The sequence below is a fragment of the Pollachius pollachius genome, assembly GCF_949987615.1.
Source record: "Pollachius pollachius genome assembly, chromosome: 16".
Classification (NCBI taxonomy): Eukaryota; Metazoa; Chordata; class Actinopteri; order Gadiformes; family Gadidae; genus Pollachius; species Pollachius pollachius.
The window spans coordinates 19,423,037-19,441,779 of record NC_136949.1 but is presented as its reverse complement, the minus strand read 5'-3'; positions in this window follow the sequence as shown (position 1 = coordinate 19,441,779).

The following is an 18,743-nucleotide window of genomic DNA, read 5'->3' as shown; positions in this document are numbered from 1 at the left end:
TGGCAGGTTTTCCAAAAGCGCAGCTCGGTTTCCACCTCATTGTGTGTGCAGTGGGGGCAGAGTGTGACCTCTATCGGGAGCCAGATCTGCCTGAGGCAGTCTCTCGATGGGGGAGTGTGGTCACTGAGTCTGTAGTCATAGTCTAGTAGTATATCCTTAGTGTAACATTATTACGCTTGAATCCTAACAGGTCTATTGTTAATTGACTATGAACAAAAATTAAAAATGAGCAATAGAGTGTTGAAGAGCAGCTGTGTCATGGAATATTGAAAACATCACGCTAAGCAGTCAATGCTTAAAGCAAAACGCAGGTACAGTGCCACCTCTGGTGAAACAGATGTAACTGCAATTGCAGTTTGAATCTGCTGAAGTTTGAAAGGAAGACTCTTTTCATGCAAAACTACAGATTTTACTTTTTACCGCTTTCACAGTACATGTTAAAATATTGTGGTACACACCTACCTGGGGTTAATCAAATGGAAATAATGAATGGGTGAAGTGATGTCTTCTGTCAGGCATATGAGCCCAGTCTAGTTGGCCTATTGTCTGCTGGCATGTGGCTATCAATACAAGGACTCAGTTTGGTGTATATTATCTCAGGGCTCCTTCACAGTATGCATGCCAGCTGTTCACACAGATAAAAGTGAGTCAATGTGGCACAATTTGGTGTGCTATAGATACAAATATAATGCACGGACAATGTAGTTTTAGATGTTTGTTTTTCAAATGACTTATTTTGTACCTTCTCTTGTAAGTTCCTCCATGTCGCTCTTATAGTTTGAATATTTGACCTTCTAACAATTTGCTTGGAATATGATTCATTAGTCAACCAAAAAATACATGTTGTCTGTCTTTTTTGTCATTGTTTGATGAAATTTAACATGAAATGGCATTCAGTACTATTTCTTGAGCTTGGGTGAATAATTGTATCCATATTTCACATGTTTGCATGCAATTTATCACAAATGTTTAAGAATTCTTAAAAAAGGTAGAAACCAATAAATATTGAGCACTGGGACTTTGCAAGGAAACAAATGATGCGTGTCTTCTCTGTCTCCTGCTTCTGTCTTTTGTGTCTGTGCACCAAATGTTGAAATGATATAAGAGGCAGGCTGCCCGCCAATGGGGTTGTGCTAAAACCTGGTCCTTGATCTGCCAAATATGTGTTTGAGGCCAGTTGGTTGCTGGTTGTGTCTGGGCGTTGCTGTGTATGGCTGGAGCCAGCAGCGCAGTAGGGGGAGAAGACCGGGTTCAGACCCTTCCCTGTTGTACATGGATCACAAGCTGAGGGACACAATAAGGAGAAACTTTCATTTTAATATTTGATTTAAAAGTATTTATTTACAAGTAGTAGTGGTCACAACAGTAGGTCGAGATCCATCCAATCGTGGTTCAACAAGTTAGAAACACAAGCTCTAACGCGGTTCAACCAGTTAAAAACACCAGCTCTAACGTGGTTCAACCAGTTGAAAACACCAGCTCTAACGGGGTTCAACCAGTTAAAAACACCAGCTCTAACGGGGTTCAACCAGTTAAAAACACCAGCTCTAACGGGGTTCAACCAGTTAAAAACACCAGCTCTAACGGGGTTCAACCAGTTAAAAACACCAGCTCTAACGGGGTTCAACCAGTTAAAAACACCAGCTCTAACGGGGTTCAACCAGTTAAAAACACCAGCTCTAACGGGGTTCAACCAGTTAAAAACACCAGCTCTAACGGGGTTCAACCAGTTAAAAACACCAGCTCTAACGGGGTTCAACCAGTTAAAAACACCAGCTCTAACGGGGTTCAACCAGTTAAAAACACCAGCTCTAACGGGGTTCAACCAGTTAAAAACACCAGCTCTATTGTGGTTCAATGGTTTGGTTATTGGATCATGGGATTTTCATGTAGGCTGCCTCGGCACTAGTCAGTATCTTCAAACCTAGACACAGTCATCCAGGCTTCTCAACAGCCCTGTAGTTTGGTGGATGAAGGTGGAGAGTTCCACCCAAAGAAATCCAATAGATCTTCTACAATCCAATTTCCCAATTGAATCTAGATAACTGTGTTTTTTTAAGTTATTAATAGTAGTATGATGTACTTGTATGATGCACCAAATCGTATTATGTTCCAAATCGTACATCAGTGTGCTTTTGTCTTGAAGTACTTCCTGTCGTCAAGTTCCTCGCCCTTGTCTTCATTCATCGAGGTATGAAGGTAATCGTTTGATTGGTAAATAGTCGCACTCTGAAACACTCCCACATTTGGTAAAAAGTGTGTTATTCCTTTTACATAAATCATGAAACCAATGGTGAGTGTTTACTGAAGTGGCTTGCTGCAGTACTCACTCTCATTCCTCTAGTTCCTCTAAGCGATATTGTGTCTCCTTTGCTGTTTATTTTCCTGAGACCCCCTACTGGGACAGCACTCCCAGAACACCTGCTGATGCTGGGCTCACAGCTGGGCTCGGAGCTCCGATGTTATTAAGGTCAAAGTACAGAGGATCCACCTTTCACTTATTGCTGACATATCTTGGGATCTTTGTGGAAGTTCTTCTGAGAAGAGGAAGACAGGGGCCGTGTGATTCCCAGATGGACAGGGATGCCTCTTCCTCTCTCTCCATGGCTCAATAAACAATCCAGTAATATCTTTGATGAACAAACGTCTGTTTGCCCAGGTGTGTCAAGCAAAACTAAAACGTGTATTTAATATCAATATAATATAATAATATATTGTGGCGACTCCTACGGGGTCGTGCAGGGGATTCTGGGAATCAGTGTTGTCTGTTTGACAAAAGGGACCTTTACCATCCTTGTAGTTGTTTAGGTTTAAGTGGGGTTAACAGGTTTGGGGTGTTAATTGGTTGTGTGTATTTGTGTGTTGTTTAATGTTAACATGTGTGTATCGTTGCCGCCACTGTCACCGTAAATGACATGTTTGTTTGTTGGGTGTGCTGTTGTTCCGTACACGAGGTTGTGCGACAAATAAAGGCAACTCTCATAGTCGTGTGGTGTAAGGGGCGCGAGAGTTGTATAACCGCTGAACCTGGGCTCCCGTCACGTCCTTCCTGTGCTGCTCGCCACAATACATATAATATATGTAATAATAAATAATGTGTTCATTTTATAAAGTGTTTTTCAAATACTCAATGCTCTAAAATCTAGTCAGTAGAAATGCATAAAAGATGTTCTGTTTGAAGCATTAACGGAGTAATACAGACGAAACCACTTTGACCTCGTTATAAAGCATAGATTGGTGTACAATGCCACCCAGGTCCTATGTCACCATTAGGTGTAGTATGTAGGATTATACTTTACTTGTGCAAAACTCAAATCCTATGGATGCTATATCACACGGCAAATCTGTATATCATGCGATTTCGTGCAGTCACAAAAATGAATCGATTGAATCGTGTCCCAGAGCACAATTGTCATTGACTTTTTTCGTGCTACACAAAATGACATTGAAACCCATGCATTTTGAATGGGTGCATTTCTCTTACTTTTTTTGTGCTTGACTGAACTTAAACCTATGCATTACAATCGGGAGAGTGTAATGCATGACTTCAGTTATTCAGTTATTTTTGCAAACATGTGACCAATAAAACTTTGAATTGAATTGAATTCAGAGGGGGAGAGTGGTTCACAGAGAGTAAAGTCAAAGTCAAACGTTTTCCCTTAACTTTCTGAAGTTGAAGAAAAACGTTTCACTTTGACGTATACATAACTATAGGGTCCAAAAACTCCTGATATAAATTCATTGGTTTAAATGTTATTCAATCCCGCAAGAAAATGTCTAAGAAACGCTGCCATTCAAAATGCATATTGTGTTAGTGTTAACATATTGTTAGCATTAACATAGTGTTAGCATTAACATAGTGTGAGTGTTTACATAGTGTTAGTGTTTACATAGAGTTATTGTTAACATAGTGTTATTTTTAACATAGTGTAAGTGTTAACAAATTTTATCATTAACAATCTGTTACCATTGACATAGTGTTAGTGTTTACATAGTGTAATTGTTAACATAGTGTTACGAGAGTAGCGTATGTGTGCAGGCGAGAATGGCAGTCTGTGTGTCAGTGACGTCAGCGAGTGAGTGGACGAGCGAGGAGAGCGAGCGGTAGCGTGCTTCAGTCTAGTGAAGTAATGAACGAGTCCGGTTGTGTCTGTGCAAAAGTGTACTGTAAAGTTAGTGAAACTAAGAATAAAGTACCTATCAAGCCTATCAAGAATCGGTGGCCGCTTCATTCCGACCATATTCCGACTGATAAGCAGAGCCACTGCCGGTCAAAGTGAAGCGTGTTTCCCCCGAGAGAACATCAGCCCTGGAGGGAATGTCTCCCCTGTGCTCCTCGACTACGGTCTGGGAGCCGATAGCAGGAAAGGTGTAACAATAGTGTTAGTGTTTACATAGTTATAGTGTTAACATAGTGTTCGTTAATTATAATGAAAGAAATATCCCATAGTGACACCCAGACTCTAATTCCTGTGTGGCATTAAAACAATTAGACAAAGTTAAAAATTATAATATTTGGACCAATGAAAAAAAAAAAATGAATTGAATGGAAAGGGGAAGAGTGAGAGAGGTAGGGAGAAGAGAAGGGAGCAGGCGGGTGAGTAGAGGGGGCAAAAGCGGAGAATAGGGAGGAGAGGGAGAGAGGCTGTTTGGGTGAAGTGGTTGGAAACGCAATTAGATGAGGAGGGGACCCATAACGGTGTTTACAGTTCTGCTTTTTTTAAAGGTTTCATGAAAGTCAAGGCCTCCCAGTCAATGACTTTCCCCCGTAGAGTTTTAGGCTATAAAATCACAAGCAGCCATTGGAGAACATCTGTCCCAGTGTGGTTTCTTCGGCTCTTTCATCTCTGCTAATGAGGCCTATCTTCTCCACTTGTTCTGTTCTATCAACCCATGATGGGAAGAGACCAATAGTTAGGAGGGAGAGAACAAGATAGGGGGGAGAGGAGAAGAGAGGGGGGAGAGGAGGAGAGAGGAGAGGATATGGGGAGAGAGAGAAGAGAGGGGGAGAGAGAGGAGAAGAGAGAGGGAGAGAGAGGAGAGGAGAGGGAGAGAGAGGAGAGGAGGAGAGAGGAGAGGGAGAGAGGAGAGGGGGAGAGAGGGGGAGAGAGAGGAGAGGAGAGGGGGAGAGAGGAGAGGGAGAGAGGAGAGGGGGAGAGAGGGGGAGAGAGAGGAGAGGAGAGGGGGAGAGAGGAGAGGGAGAGAGGAGAGGGGGAGAGAGGAGAAGAGAGGGGGAGAGAGAGGAGAGGGGGCGAGAGCAGGAGAGAGGTGGAGAGAAGGTGAGAGAGAGGAGAAGAGAGGTGGAGAGGGGGGAGAAGAGAGGGGCAGGAGGACAAGAGAGGGGGAGAGAGAAGGGGATAGAGGAAAATGAAGGGGGTAGAAAGAGAGGGGAAATATAGGGAGAATGAGAGGAGAAGAGAGGGGTGGAGGGAGAGGAAAAGAGAGGGGGGAGATGGAGAGGGCGAGAGATAGAGAATGGAGAGAGAATGGGAAAAGAGAGGGGGGAGAGGCTGTTTGTGGGAAGGAGTTGGAAATTTCAGTTTGAAGAGGAGGGGACCCATAACAATGTTAACAGTTTGCATAAGCAGGGCGTGAAACGCCCACAGAACGTGACATGGAAGGAAAACACACACACACACACACACACACACACACACACACACACACACACACACACACACACACACACACACACAATGCTGCTCTTCAGTGACAATACTACCTAAAGCTAAACATCAGTCATGCCAGCAAGAAACATAGCAGACTGTGCTCACCTAATCTAAGAGATCAGCTTTTCAGCCATTTTGTGGACTTTCCTGGGTATATTTACTATATTTTGTAGACGTTCATATTTATATTATCTATCTTTGGGTGTTTGTAAGCCCATAGAATAACCAAATCAGTTTCTGTTGTGTGCCTTATGTCCCTGTGACTCTCTCTCCCTCTCTACCACTGTCTGATACTCTTTGTTGTTACGTTTGTTTGGTTGCCTGAAAAATAAGTGATCAATTCTGGGTGGTCGCTCCCCTGTTCCCAGCTAGTCCCTCCATCGGGACTCAAACCAACAGTTATCTCAATACCTATCAACATGAGCTCCAAACCCACACTTAGTGAGTGACTACAAAGACCTGCATGGAAATAATGATATTTATTTTCTTCTGCTTCCTCCATCCTTCGATGTTTGTCAGTAATCAACTGCCCTAAGTGTCACATTGAATCCAGATAATTACTGCAAACATGTTTTGAGGTCTGGGATAGGATACAGCCATTTGCAGAAAACCAGTATCCCAATATTACCTTTTCAATTTTGAAAATGCTTTCAGGGCGTTGGTTTAGGTCTATTTAATGATTACTTTTGTATTTATGTATTATTTGATTATTAAATGATATAATTAATCAATTCTATATGATTTACTTGTTGTACCTCATTTATTTCCCCATTGTATTAATCTGGCATGCATATCGGTAGTTTCAATCTGTTCTTGTCTAATGTTTCACAGAATCAACGTGGCTTTCTGTGGCTCAGGTTCTTATGTGATAGAGCGTGTTGCTAGAGCAGTGACGGACTGTGCGGTCTGGCATTCTGGCAGGTGCCAGGGGGGCCCTTTGAGCCGGCCGGCCAATCAGAGAGTGGCATGAATGTCACAGCCGTGCGGCCACTTCATTGCAAGCGGCGGCCCCATAACATCTCGGCCCACTTTCAAGTGTCAATAATTTTCTATGCCCATCCGACAGCCACATTTCTCCAAGTCCTTCACCTCGGTTATCCATGAAAAAATATTACTTATACCAGAGATTATGGGTCGCTATATCACAGTCATGGTTACCCTCAACTTTTTCATCGGTCAACATTGATTTGTAGCCAATTTTCTTATTCAGATGTTGAAAAATGTGCATGGTTTGAAATAAAACATATCAACCTGTATTTTCTTTATTTGATCATTGGTTTCTAAAAGTTTAAATCAAGCAATGACTTCTGGGAATTTCAAGACCGAATTGAGTAGGCTAGACCGCGAGTTGGAAGCTATACTCTGTCGCCATCAGTAATGGCGACAGAGTATAGCTTTAGTGATGGCGAGAGAAAGAGGTCCTTATGAACTTGGATTCAGATGATGTGATAGACAGGGTTGCGGAAAAAAGAAAGCTCCTTTGTACTTTGTTAACTCCATGACGGTAAGACTTGTTTTTATTATGGAGTGGCTGGCTCTGATGATCTATTCATTTTTCATGCATTGGGGTTGTGTATCTATGTGTCCATGTTTTGGCGCAGTTGTTTAGCGCATTTAAGTTTAAGTTCACCATCACTGGGGCTATAAAAGTCTGTTTTTTTTCTGTGTGTGAAAAGTTCTATCTGTGAGTTGCACTCACGGGCACGCGCGCGCCTTGTGGGCCGCTGGTGCAAATGCCAGGGCCATTTTTTGATGCCAGTCCGTTAATCTGCTAGAGTATATCTTGTCGTGTCAAATAGTCTGTTGTAGTGGAAGAACCTGACAAGTCTCAACGAGAAACATATGTCTACAAATTAAGTTCCAAAAAGCGGTAGAAAATATGCTTAAAACAAAAACAAAGCAATTTATGAGGAATCTCATCATGGGCTTGAACAGAAAGAAACAGATGCTGGGCCTGTTTTAAGAAGTGCAGACATCTTGTGAGCAACACTTATTCAGCAAGGTTAGAGGAAAACCTCACAAATACCTGATTAGGACAGAGGACAGGGATGACTGCATTGCTGAAGTAATATTGTAATTTACTTCAGCAATGAGCAGTGAGTGAAACTCCTTAGAAACACACAAATGCACTTAAAAGTACATGTTTGTACACACACGCAGACACGCACGCAGGCAGGCAGGCAGGCAGGCAGGCAGGCAGGCAGGCAGGCATGCACACACACACACATACACACACACACACACACACAAATTTTCCTTGAAACCTCTGTAGTGGCGTGAATTGTATTTGTGATTGTCAAGCGAATTTCCTGAAGATAGCCTCACACACTAAACCCCAGCCCCACGAGATAGCCTCACACACTAAACCCGGTCACAGTAGATAGCTTCACACACTAAACCCCGCCCACAGCCGCTACCCCGGCTCAACCATCCTAAGGTCACGACCTCTCTGCAGAGGTATCACAGGAGCCGTTAGCCGCTAGCCCTTCCGTAGCCTTTCTCTGGAAAACAGACAAAGTTAAACAGATCTGCCCCTGTCAGGTGTTATTCTACCCTTGTTGTCATGGCACCGCCTCGTTCCTGCCTTACGGGAGGCTGTGTGGGAATAACCCGAGGGAGGGTCCTGAACCAACATGGGAACACTGAGTCTGACTGAATGGAAATACACACACTCACACATGCATGCACATACACACTGTGATGAGATGCAACAACAGTGCTACAGACAGCGCTCTGCATGGAAGACCAGATCCATGAGTGTGCATTGCGTGTAAATACGTATCTGTTGAAATTGTTTATTTGGTATTTTGTGTTGACCATTCACTACCTGGTCACCAAGTCCTTTCTCAAAATGTCCATCAGTGCAACTATCACACAAGCCAAAGATTGCTTAACTCATGTTTAATTGTATTGGCACAATTTACACTTAAGGTGTGGGCATCCGTAAATCTGTGATAATTTCTGTACATCTGTTTCATTATACGAATTATTCAAATCCATCCATAGCATTAGGTCATCTAGCAGTAATCAGGTTACAGTAATAACGCAACTTCACTCATTGATCTTCACTGCATTTCCCACACTAAAGGGCCATTGCCATATGAGTTCAGTATATACCTTGTAGCGTTTTTCCAGCCAGTAGGTGGCGGGCCAGAACATTATCAAAGCCTAGTTCAAGGAATTGATTAATGAAAATGCATCTGGAACTGCGATGCAGGCCCGTCAGCTGGCTTAGTCATATGCCTACCAAGCACTAGATTACTCTTAAAGACGTACATATAAACAAGTGTATGCCCTAATCACGTAAATGTCATGCCTGATCACGTTGGGTAGAGGTGTTGCTGCACTGTCTCCACAGAGACAACGCAGCGATATAATCATGAGCAGTTCTAACTGGAGAGAAAGTGAAATCCGCGAGCTGGTGATCATGTGAGAGAAGGTGATGCAGTCATATTAAACAAAGACGTTGAAAGATGGTGCGATCTACGAGAGAGACCCCTTGTAAGGAACTGTCCTTACAAGGCTTTTGTCAGGATAAAAAACCCTAACCCGTCCCTAACCCAAAAGTGGTCAGCAAAATAAAGAATATCGCGTTTTTGCACTTGTAAATAGTTAATCGCGCTTGTAGCCTACACTCAGACGTGAACTCATTCTTGCATGCGAGTGTCTTCATTCATAAAAAAAAGAAAACATTCGGGAATATGCAAATTATTCTAAAGAGGTCTAGACAGCCCCGCCTTCTCCAATGAACAAAGAAAGCCCGCGCTGTGACGAACAGGGGATTTTACCCCCTCTGTTTTACACAGGAAACTTGAGATAAGACGGTGAAATTGCCGGGCGTACCAAGCCTCGACCGAAACGGCTTGGCAGTGTAGAAAGGCCTTATGCTGGAGAGAGGGCAGTAGTGCGCACCTAAAAAAGCAGCAAACCACTCTTAAAACACTTCACACAACACAACACACATACGCACCACGGCGGGTGTTGACTGATTGCACAGACACACACACACACCATGGCGGGTGCTGACTGACTGCGCCGACACACAAACCTCCAATCCTAGCCTACTCACCGTTAGAAGAGCTGTAGGCGAAGTAGCCTCATCAGAGACTCTACTTGCGTTAAACAGCAAAGTCTCAGAGCTTGGTGTCTTAAATCTTTTGTGGACTTTTGTCAACAGCTCCTGCCTTTCTCTACATGCATTATCACACAAAAATACGTAATGTCGGGTCGCCATGGTTGTTGCATATAGGCCTATAAAGGGGGGTTCCGTTTCATTTAATATTGCAGAATTTCCAATAACTCCTGCTCAGCCCCTCGCAGTTTACGCGTGACCGTGATGAGTGTGTCTCTAACCTTCCGGGAGTAGAAGCAGGATTTGATACAAGTTCAAAACCAGTTGTGAAAAAAAAAAAGTTTGCTGTATCCGGCCCTTTACATTTAAGCTAACAGATATAGATATTCGATATTCAATTTTTCTTTTTTAAAAATCGTATAACTTCAGGATAATCTGGCGAGCCAGATAATATGTCTTGCGGGCCAGTTATGGCCCGCGGGTCGCCAGTTGCCGACCCCTGCTATAAAGATATACCTATATATATATATATATATATATATATATATATATATATATATATATATATATATATAAAACAATAGTTGACGTGATGGGGGGACTCTCGAACTGCCATTGACTATCAAGAAGGCAGACTTAATCTCGTCCCTCCCCTCCCTCCTGACTCTCCACTTCCTGGCCCTTACAGAGACTTGGATCACTTCAGAGAACTCTGCCAATCCAGCTTCCCTCTCAAGCACCTTCTCCTTCTCTCACCCACCCCAAGACCATCGGGGCGAGGAGGAAGGACTGGACTCCTCATCTCACCAATGTGGTCCTACCAGGTCCTTCCACTGGAACACTTGACCAGATCTGCATTTGAACTCCACACTGTCACTGTCAGCCTTCCTATCAAACTCTACACTATGGGCATCTACCGTCCACCAGATCCCTTCTGCGACTTCTACAACGAGATGGATGCCCTTCTCAGCTGCTTTCCTGAAGATTGCACACCACTCGTTGTTCTGTACTCTTTTTCGCCCCGACACTCTCCCCTTCCCCTCCCCCCCAAAGGGCCAGGAACCAACTTGACCTGATATTCACGAGGTCCTGCGGTACCTCAGCTCTCTCCATTTCTTCGCTCCCTGTGTCTGAAAGTTGCCATCTCTAACCAACTGTCATCCTCTCTCAAAAAGAACCTGCTTGACCCTCATTAGTCAGGCTTCACAATCCACTGAGACAGCTCTCCTTGTCGTGACTGAGTCACTCTGTGCTGCCAGAGCCTCTTCCCTCTCATCGGTTCTCATTCTCCTCGACCTGTCTGCGGCGTTCGATCCTCGTCGCCACTCTCGGCGAACTCAGCATTGCTGACACTGCGCTATCCTGGTTCAGATCCTACATGACGAATCGCACCTATCAGGTCATGGAATTGCTCTTTGTCCAAACCCTGCACTCTTGACATCAGTGTCCCTCAAGGCTCTGTACTGGGACCCCTTCTGTTCTCCCTATATACTGATAATTGGGCTCTGTAATCACATCACACCGTTTCTTCTACCACTGCTATGCTGACGACACTCAACTAGTCCTATCTTTTCCCTCCTCTGACAACACCTTGATGTAACACACATCTCAGAATGTCTGGGAGACGTCAGCACTTGGACAACTGCCCATCACCTGAAGTTTAAACTCGACTGAGCTCCTCCTTGTGCCACGGAAAGATTGCCCTTGTTTGGACTTATTGGTCACTGTAGAGGACATTGTGGTATCTCCATCAGCAACTGCGAGAAACTTTGGTGTGATACTGGACTGAATAAATTATGCTGCACATAAATAAATAAATAAATGATATGGAAAATCTGTTGGGATATATTTGGAGATCAAGGTGTGTTGATTCGATAAATGTTTGAACGAAGGTTAACGGTTAAAAATTTACCAAGTTTCGAAGTCTGAAATAGTTCAGTAACTGTTGAATATTTTAACAAAGTTCAAATATTTGAAAAAAAATTGTAATGGTAGCACGCGATTCCATGATAATATGAACATTTTAAAATTGGAATGGAGTCTCTAGGTGAAAAATTGCGGAAGGAGTAGGGTCTCATAAGTTGGAGATCATAATAATATCTGAACATGTTAACTAGTAGTGTTAACTTACCTACCGGAACCACAAGTCTGTCGACGCTAATGGCTCTCTCTCGCTCACTAACACACTCTCTCTCTCTCACACACACACACACACACACACACACACACACACACACACACACACACACACACACACACACACACACACACAAACACACTCACATACACACAGGAGACGGGTGACCTATGCCAGCCCTCATATCCATCATGTACAGCAGTGCGGGGCCCACCCCGCTCATTAACACAGGACTGTATCCACAGCCCAGTTCATCTCATGTGTAGAGTATGATGAGCTGCATCCAGAATGCAGCAGCGTGCCTCGTGTTCAACCTACCAAAGTTCTCACATGTAACCCCCCTCTTCCGAGACCTCCACTGGCTCCCTGTAATAGCTCGCATCAGATTCAAGATGATGGTGCTGGCATACAAGGCAGTCGATGGAACTGCCCCTGCCTACCTCCAAGCATTAGTAAAGCCACACACCCCAGCTCGATCCCTCCGCTCAACTACCTCAGCTGGACGTCTGGTACCGCCATCGCTAAGAGCAAGCAAAGGTCGATCAGCGAAGTCACAACTTTTTCTGTTTTGGGACCTCAGTGGTGGAACGAGCTCCCTACCGATGTCAGGATCGCAGAGTCGCTCACCAGCTTCCGCAAAAGACTCAAAACTCACCTGTTCAGAGCTCACCTCGACTCTGCATAGAAACCAATGCACAGCCACCATTGAATGTTGTACGTCCTGGCACTTGTACATTGCACTTAATCAAGGTACTTAATTGTGTAGCATCTACAGTAGCTGCTATCATTGCTTTACACGGGGAATGGGTTAGCCTAGCGATTGTAATACTTGCACTTGGTTCTATGAACATCTTTACTGTACCGACAGCGATATATTGTTTCACTTCTTATGACAAATGTACTTATTGTAACAAATGCACTTATTGTAAGTCGCTTTGGATAAAAGCGTCTGCTAAATGCCCTAAATGTAAATGTAAATGTAAATCTCATGTGTAGAGTATGATGAGCTGCATCCTCTTTCCAAGCACCTTCCTGCTGAAGATGGCAGGTTGGAGCGAAGGAGCCGCCAATCGCAGTGTTTAATGGTTTAGGACATGGGAAATTCCTGATTGCTGTTATGTCAAAGCACACACTAAACCCCTCCCACAACCGATAGCCTCACACACTAAACCCCAGCCACGGCAGATAGCCTTACACACTAAATCCCAGCCATGGCAGATAGCCTCACACACTAAATCCTACCCCCTACCCCGTCTCAACCATCCTAAGTTCACGACCTCTCTGCAGAGGTATAACAAGAGCCGTTAGCCGCTAGCCCTTTCGTAGCCTTTCTCTGGAAAACAGACAAAGAAAAACAGATCTGCCCCTGTCAGGTGTTATTCTACCCTTGTTGTCATGGCACCGCCTCGTTCCCGCCTTACAGGAGGCAGTGTGGGAATAGCAAGAGGGAGGTTCCTGAACCAACATGGGAACACTGAGTCTGACTGAATCCTCTCTCCTGCTGCCCTTTTTTATATATTCTCCTGGAAATGCCACATACTTTTATCTTTGTTTTATACATATTAACAAAAAATATAGATTATGTAGCGTTGACAGTAGGCGTAACTCAGGGACATCATTAGGCCTATTTCGGGGGGGCTAAGCCCCCCCCTAAAAAAGAAAAGAAAAAATCGTAACATGCCTGCACTTAACATAATAAGATAGACTATGAGTTGAAATAAATACTAATACAATTAGAAGTTGTCTTTTGGATTAAAACTGTTTCCGAGAGCGCTGTCAGGAGGAGCTAGGGGTGAGGGGTCATTTAACGTTACATTTTCTGAAGGGTCAGCGTCGGGCAGAGTAAGAGAAGTAAGAGGAGACAAAAATAAGACAAGAGGATTTGCAGATCATAGAGTGAAATTGTAAGTAGGTTCTAATGTGAAATTGCCTTAAGAGGTCTACTTAAGGGAAAGAAAAGGCTATATCTACTGTCATTTTAGAGTAGCCGCCCTACACTAAGTTCAACAACGTAGCTGCTAGCCTATGACAGCTATCAGTCCCTGCAGATTGCTGTTATAATCAGCAATATTGTGAGAGTGACATGTTACAACGAATGGCTTGGTGTCCCTAATGGTATTTCATTCAACTCATTGACCAGATGGATATACAAAGGTATTTGACGAGTGTGAGGGAGAAGAAGCAGAGCATGGTGAGTGGCAGAGGAGCTGATGCTTACGGAGCCTGCAAAGTCAGTCAAGATCAGGTCGAGTTTTTTTTTCGTTCTTCCAACAAGTGGTCTTCTTGTGTCCATGAACTAACGGCCATCCAAAACGAATGTTTATTATTTCATTGCATGTGTGCAAGGGTGTTTGTGTGTGAGTGTGTTTGTGCGTGCGCTCGCGTGTGTGTTTGCGTCTCCCCCTTCCTCCTGTGTCCGGGAGGGAATAATGAGGGTTTTTAGAAAGGTCAAAGATTGATAAAGGGTGGGATTACAATAGGGGATTCATAAGGACGTTTAATAAATTGAGTAAGATATGATGATAAATACATGTGAGTGAGATGTGTTGTAGTTTTGTGAAAGTGAATGCGTGATAGTGAGAGATTTATTATTAGTGGGTTTGTTATTTGTATAGTGGACACCTCCTGCTGCCCAGTTCCTAGTCCTGTAAAGAGTTCATGCTAAGCATACCATTTTACACAGGAATTCCCCTCTAACTACTGGCTGCAGCCTTATAAATTAAATATAAATAATTTGGATGAATATTATGGATGTTGCCTTTAATATAGGCTAGGCTACATTTAATACAGCATAGGCCTACACACAAACTTATAATGGAGTCAAAGGCTACATGTTGTCACAGGCTACATGTTGTACGCATCTGCACATTGCCCCTAGTTTAGTGCATTTATTTGAGTGATAGTATTAACCCCCTCCCCCAACCTGAGGTGACCCATCTTGGAAGTTATTAAAGTTATTTACTTCAAGGTTTCAATAAGTAAATGTATGTTTTTGAACTTCTCAAAGGATGAGGCAGAAGAAGAGGAGGAAAGGATTGAGGAGGAAAAGGGTCATCAGGCAAGCAGATTGAGTCAGAGAGAGCAAGCGAATCCAGAGTCAGAGGAGGTGGAGGGAGACCAAGAAGGAGAGACAGAAGGAGAGCAAACAAGCAGAGAGCAGGAAAACAACCAAGCAGCTGAAGCACCTCCTCTGTGTAGTGTGCATGATTTAGGTCCTGAAGACACAGGGCGCAAGTAAAGCTGAAAAGCTACCCACATGAAAGCTTTGGTACACAGAAGAGGGCATTTCACAGCAGCTGGTTTGTGAAGCATACATGGTTGGAGTACTCTGTCAACCTGAATGCAGCTTTCTGCTTTCCATGTAGATTGTTTGGTAAAAACATCAAACATGATGTTTTGGGCAGTAGTGGTTGCCATAACTGGAAGAACGCACTGTCCATCTTCAGTAAGCATGCGATGGCACAGTCACATAAAGAAAGTATTATTGCATGGCAAAACTACAAGTTAACCAGCCAAGTAGGAGATGTCGCTCAGATGATGCTGACTGGTAATGCCCGGGAGATATCAGATTGAGGAGACTATCTAAAGCAAATTGTGGCAGTCACCTCTATGTCAGGTAGTCAGGGACTCCCCTTTCGTGGCAATGATGAAAGTGAGGAGAGCATTAACAAGGGCAACTTTCTTGCCTGTATGGGCCTGTTGAAGGAGTTCGATCCATTTCTCCAGAAACATAACCCTCCTTCCAATGCCACCTATACTTCACCAACATCTCAAAATGAGATTATAGAGTGCTGTTCTCAGGAAGTGACCAGTGTGATAATAGCTGAGATGAAGAATTCCAAAATCTATGCAATTATGGCAGATGAAGCAAGGGATGTGCAGGCAGAGCAACTGTCTGTTTGTGTTAGGTATGTGTGTGAGGGGGCAGTGAAGGAACGTTTTTCACGTTCCTTTTTTTCACTTTCAGAGATAATGAAGTTTGATGCGAAGTCCATCACAGACAAGCTGCAGGAGCAGCTCAAGAAAAATGGTCTTGCTGACCTCAAGTGTGTAGCACAAACATATGATGGTGCTGCAGTCATGAGTGGGCCCACGGGAGGTGTACAAGCGCATTTTAGGAGACTCCACCCTGAAGCCATCTATGTCCACTGCTTTGCTCATGAACTCAATTTAGTGATGTGCCACACTTGTAGGACTGTTTCAGAGGCTGTGGAGTTTTTTTTGACTTTTTGGAGAGTGTATTCTTTTTTTTCCACCTCCCTGGTGAACCACCACATGTTTAAAGACTCTCAACCCAAGCTTGGATTGACAGCAGTTGAGCTTGTACAGCTATCACAGACTCGTTGGGCATGCTGGCTGCGTTCGATCAATGCAGCGATCAATGCAGTTGTTGCAACATTACCTGCTATTCTTGATTGTCTGTCTGCCATTAAATCTCCCTTAGCTATTGGCATTAAAGCAAAGCTCTCCAAGTTCTCAACAGTCACTTCTGTCTCTAACTGAATCATTCCACAAGGCCTTTCAGAAGGAGACTTTAGACCTGGCAGAAGCTTTAATTGGGAAAGATGCTCTCTGTGACACTCTGAAGGATAAACACACAGATGCATTTGCCATAGAAGTGTATGAAAGAACTAAGGCTCTCTGCCTAACACATAGTGTCACAGAATCACAAGTCAACAAAAGGCATAAGCAGAAAAGAATGGAGGATTTTGTGTTTGAGACAACCTGGGGTTCACACACTGAGTTGGGCAGCTCAAAGACCTTCCAAACAGGGTTGCTTTTTTTTTTTTTTCAGGATGGTTAGTGAGCTTACACTACGATTTGCTAGTGTAGATGCAGATCTCCTAAAAGGCATTCAGCCCTAAGTCTGAGAACTTCTTGAATGTATCCCACTTGGATGAACTTGCCAGGCACTACAGCACAGATCTGAAAACAAAACCTTCTCTATGACAAGCCGGCCCCTACCAAACCCATTAATAAGCCATCACAGTCACACTTGTAAATACAGGAAATAAAGTAAACGCCGGCAGTAGTTGATCCATTTGAATGGATAGTTTTGTATATTGCTGCCTTCATGTCTTTTTTGTTGTTGTTTTTTTTGTTGCTACTTTTTTCACGTACCGTCTTATTTGGCAGAATAAATATTTGAGAAACATTCAGACCTTGAATGTTCTGTGTTGCCAAATTTCACTAGTGACTAAACTAATTCAGGGATGCACCACACCATTATGTTACCCTCTGTTCAATGTATAGACTGTTTTCAGACACAATAGAGAAATATCAGTGGAAGCACAAAATAGGCCTAAACTTTATTTGGAAAGAGTGAGTTTATGAAACTAGCCTATATATTTTTTCATTTGCATTGATGGATATATTTTTCTAACCTATGTTCTTTGAACTCACCCCAATATGTAGACTTAAATCATACCAACTCTTACATTTGTTTAGCTTATTTATATTTTTAAAAAAAGAGGACATCCTGAAGACTCAGGAGAGGGAAGCAGGAGGTCTTAAGGCAAGTAAAGAAAAGAGAGTGAGCTAGAGAACAGGCCCTGATAGATGCTCTGCTGTACTCTCTACTGTAATATGAATTAAAGAACCACTTTAAAGATGTGATGAACATTTTTTGCATGCACTTCGGGCACTGCCTAAGCCCCCCCCAGATGCACTAGCTAAGCCCCCCTAGCCTCTAAATCCTAGTGACGTTCCTGGCGTAACTGCTGGGTCTATTTGGCGTGTTAACTATATTCCCCTCCCATACAGCAGGGGGCAATAGTAGTAGTAGTAAGCCATCTAAACCACAGAAAAAAAGTGGAGAGGATGATGAAGATGGAAAGAAAATAAAAAGATATGTACCTGCAAGTACCTTACCATACTTAATGAAGAGCAAGTAGTATTTTCAAAGCAAGTGGTTGTTATGCAGTGAATTGAAGAGTGACTGTTCGTCAGAATGTAAGGTATTTGTGGCCAAGGGTAGCTTTGTGGGATGGCTCGAAAAATATCTCTTATTTTCAAGTCCCAATGTTCCTACGTGGACACACACAGACACACACACACACACACACACACACACACACACACACACACACACACACACACACACACACAGGAGACGAGTGACCTGTGCCAGCCCTCATATCCATCATGTAGAGCAGTGCGGGGCCCATCTTAGGGCCCTGCTCATGAACACAGGACTGTATCCACAGCACAGTTAATCTCATGTGTAGAGTATGATGAGCTGCATCCTCTTTCCAAGCACCTTCCTGCTGAAGTTGGCAGGTTGGAGCGAACGTCCCAAGGGACCAAAAGGGTGGAGGAGTTCATTGTTTTTAATCTGTGTCTAAATCTATTAGAACTGTGGAATAAAATACCACTTAATACAATAGAATATTCTATCAAGCCAGACATGTAAATGTCTACTAATGTCTAGACTGGGTTAGACTTAGGGAAAAAACTTTATTTTTTATTTTTTATATTACAATAGCGATTTTCATTGGCGTCGATTACGCCGGGGACGCTGGGGACACGTCCCATTTGATATTTCACCGTTGCTAAGTATAATTGACCGCTGTCAAGGAACACAAAGGACTTTTTGCCTATAATGACGTCTTTGGTATCACTCCTCAAGTAGTCCGGTAACTTTTCAACCCCAGCGTCTTCGGTTGCTAAGCGACGTCAATGTCTTTGGTGGACTATTTCTCTGCTGATCAACACTACGAATGCTGGTAACAAATAAATTGTAAAAAGACACACCATATGAAGTCATTTTTTCGTTTTGGCACGTAGCCGTGTAATTAGCGGGATAATGTATAGAACGTCGCCGGTCATTATCGAAATTAAGCCCCTTCAGGGTGAAGCAAGACAC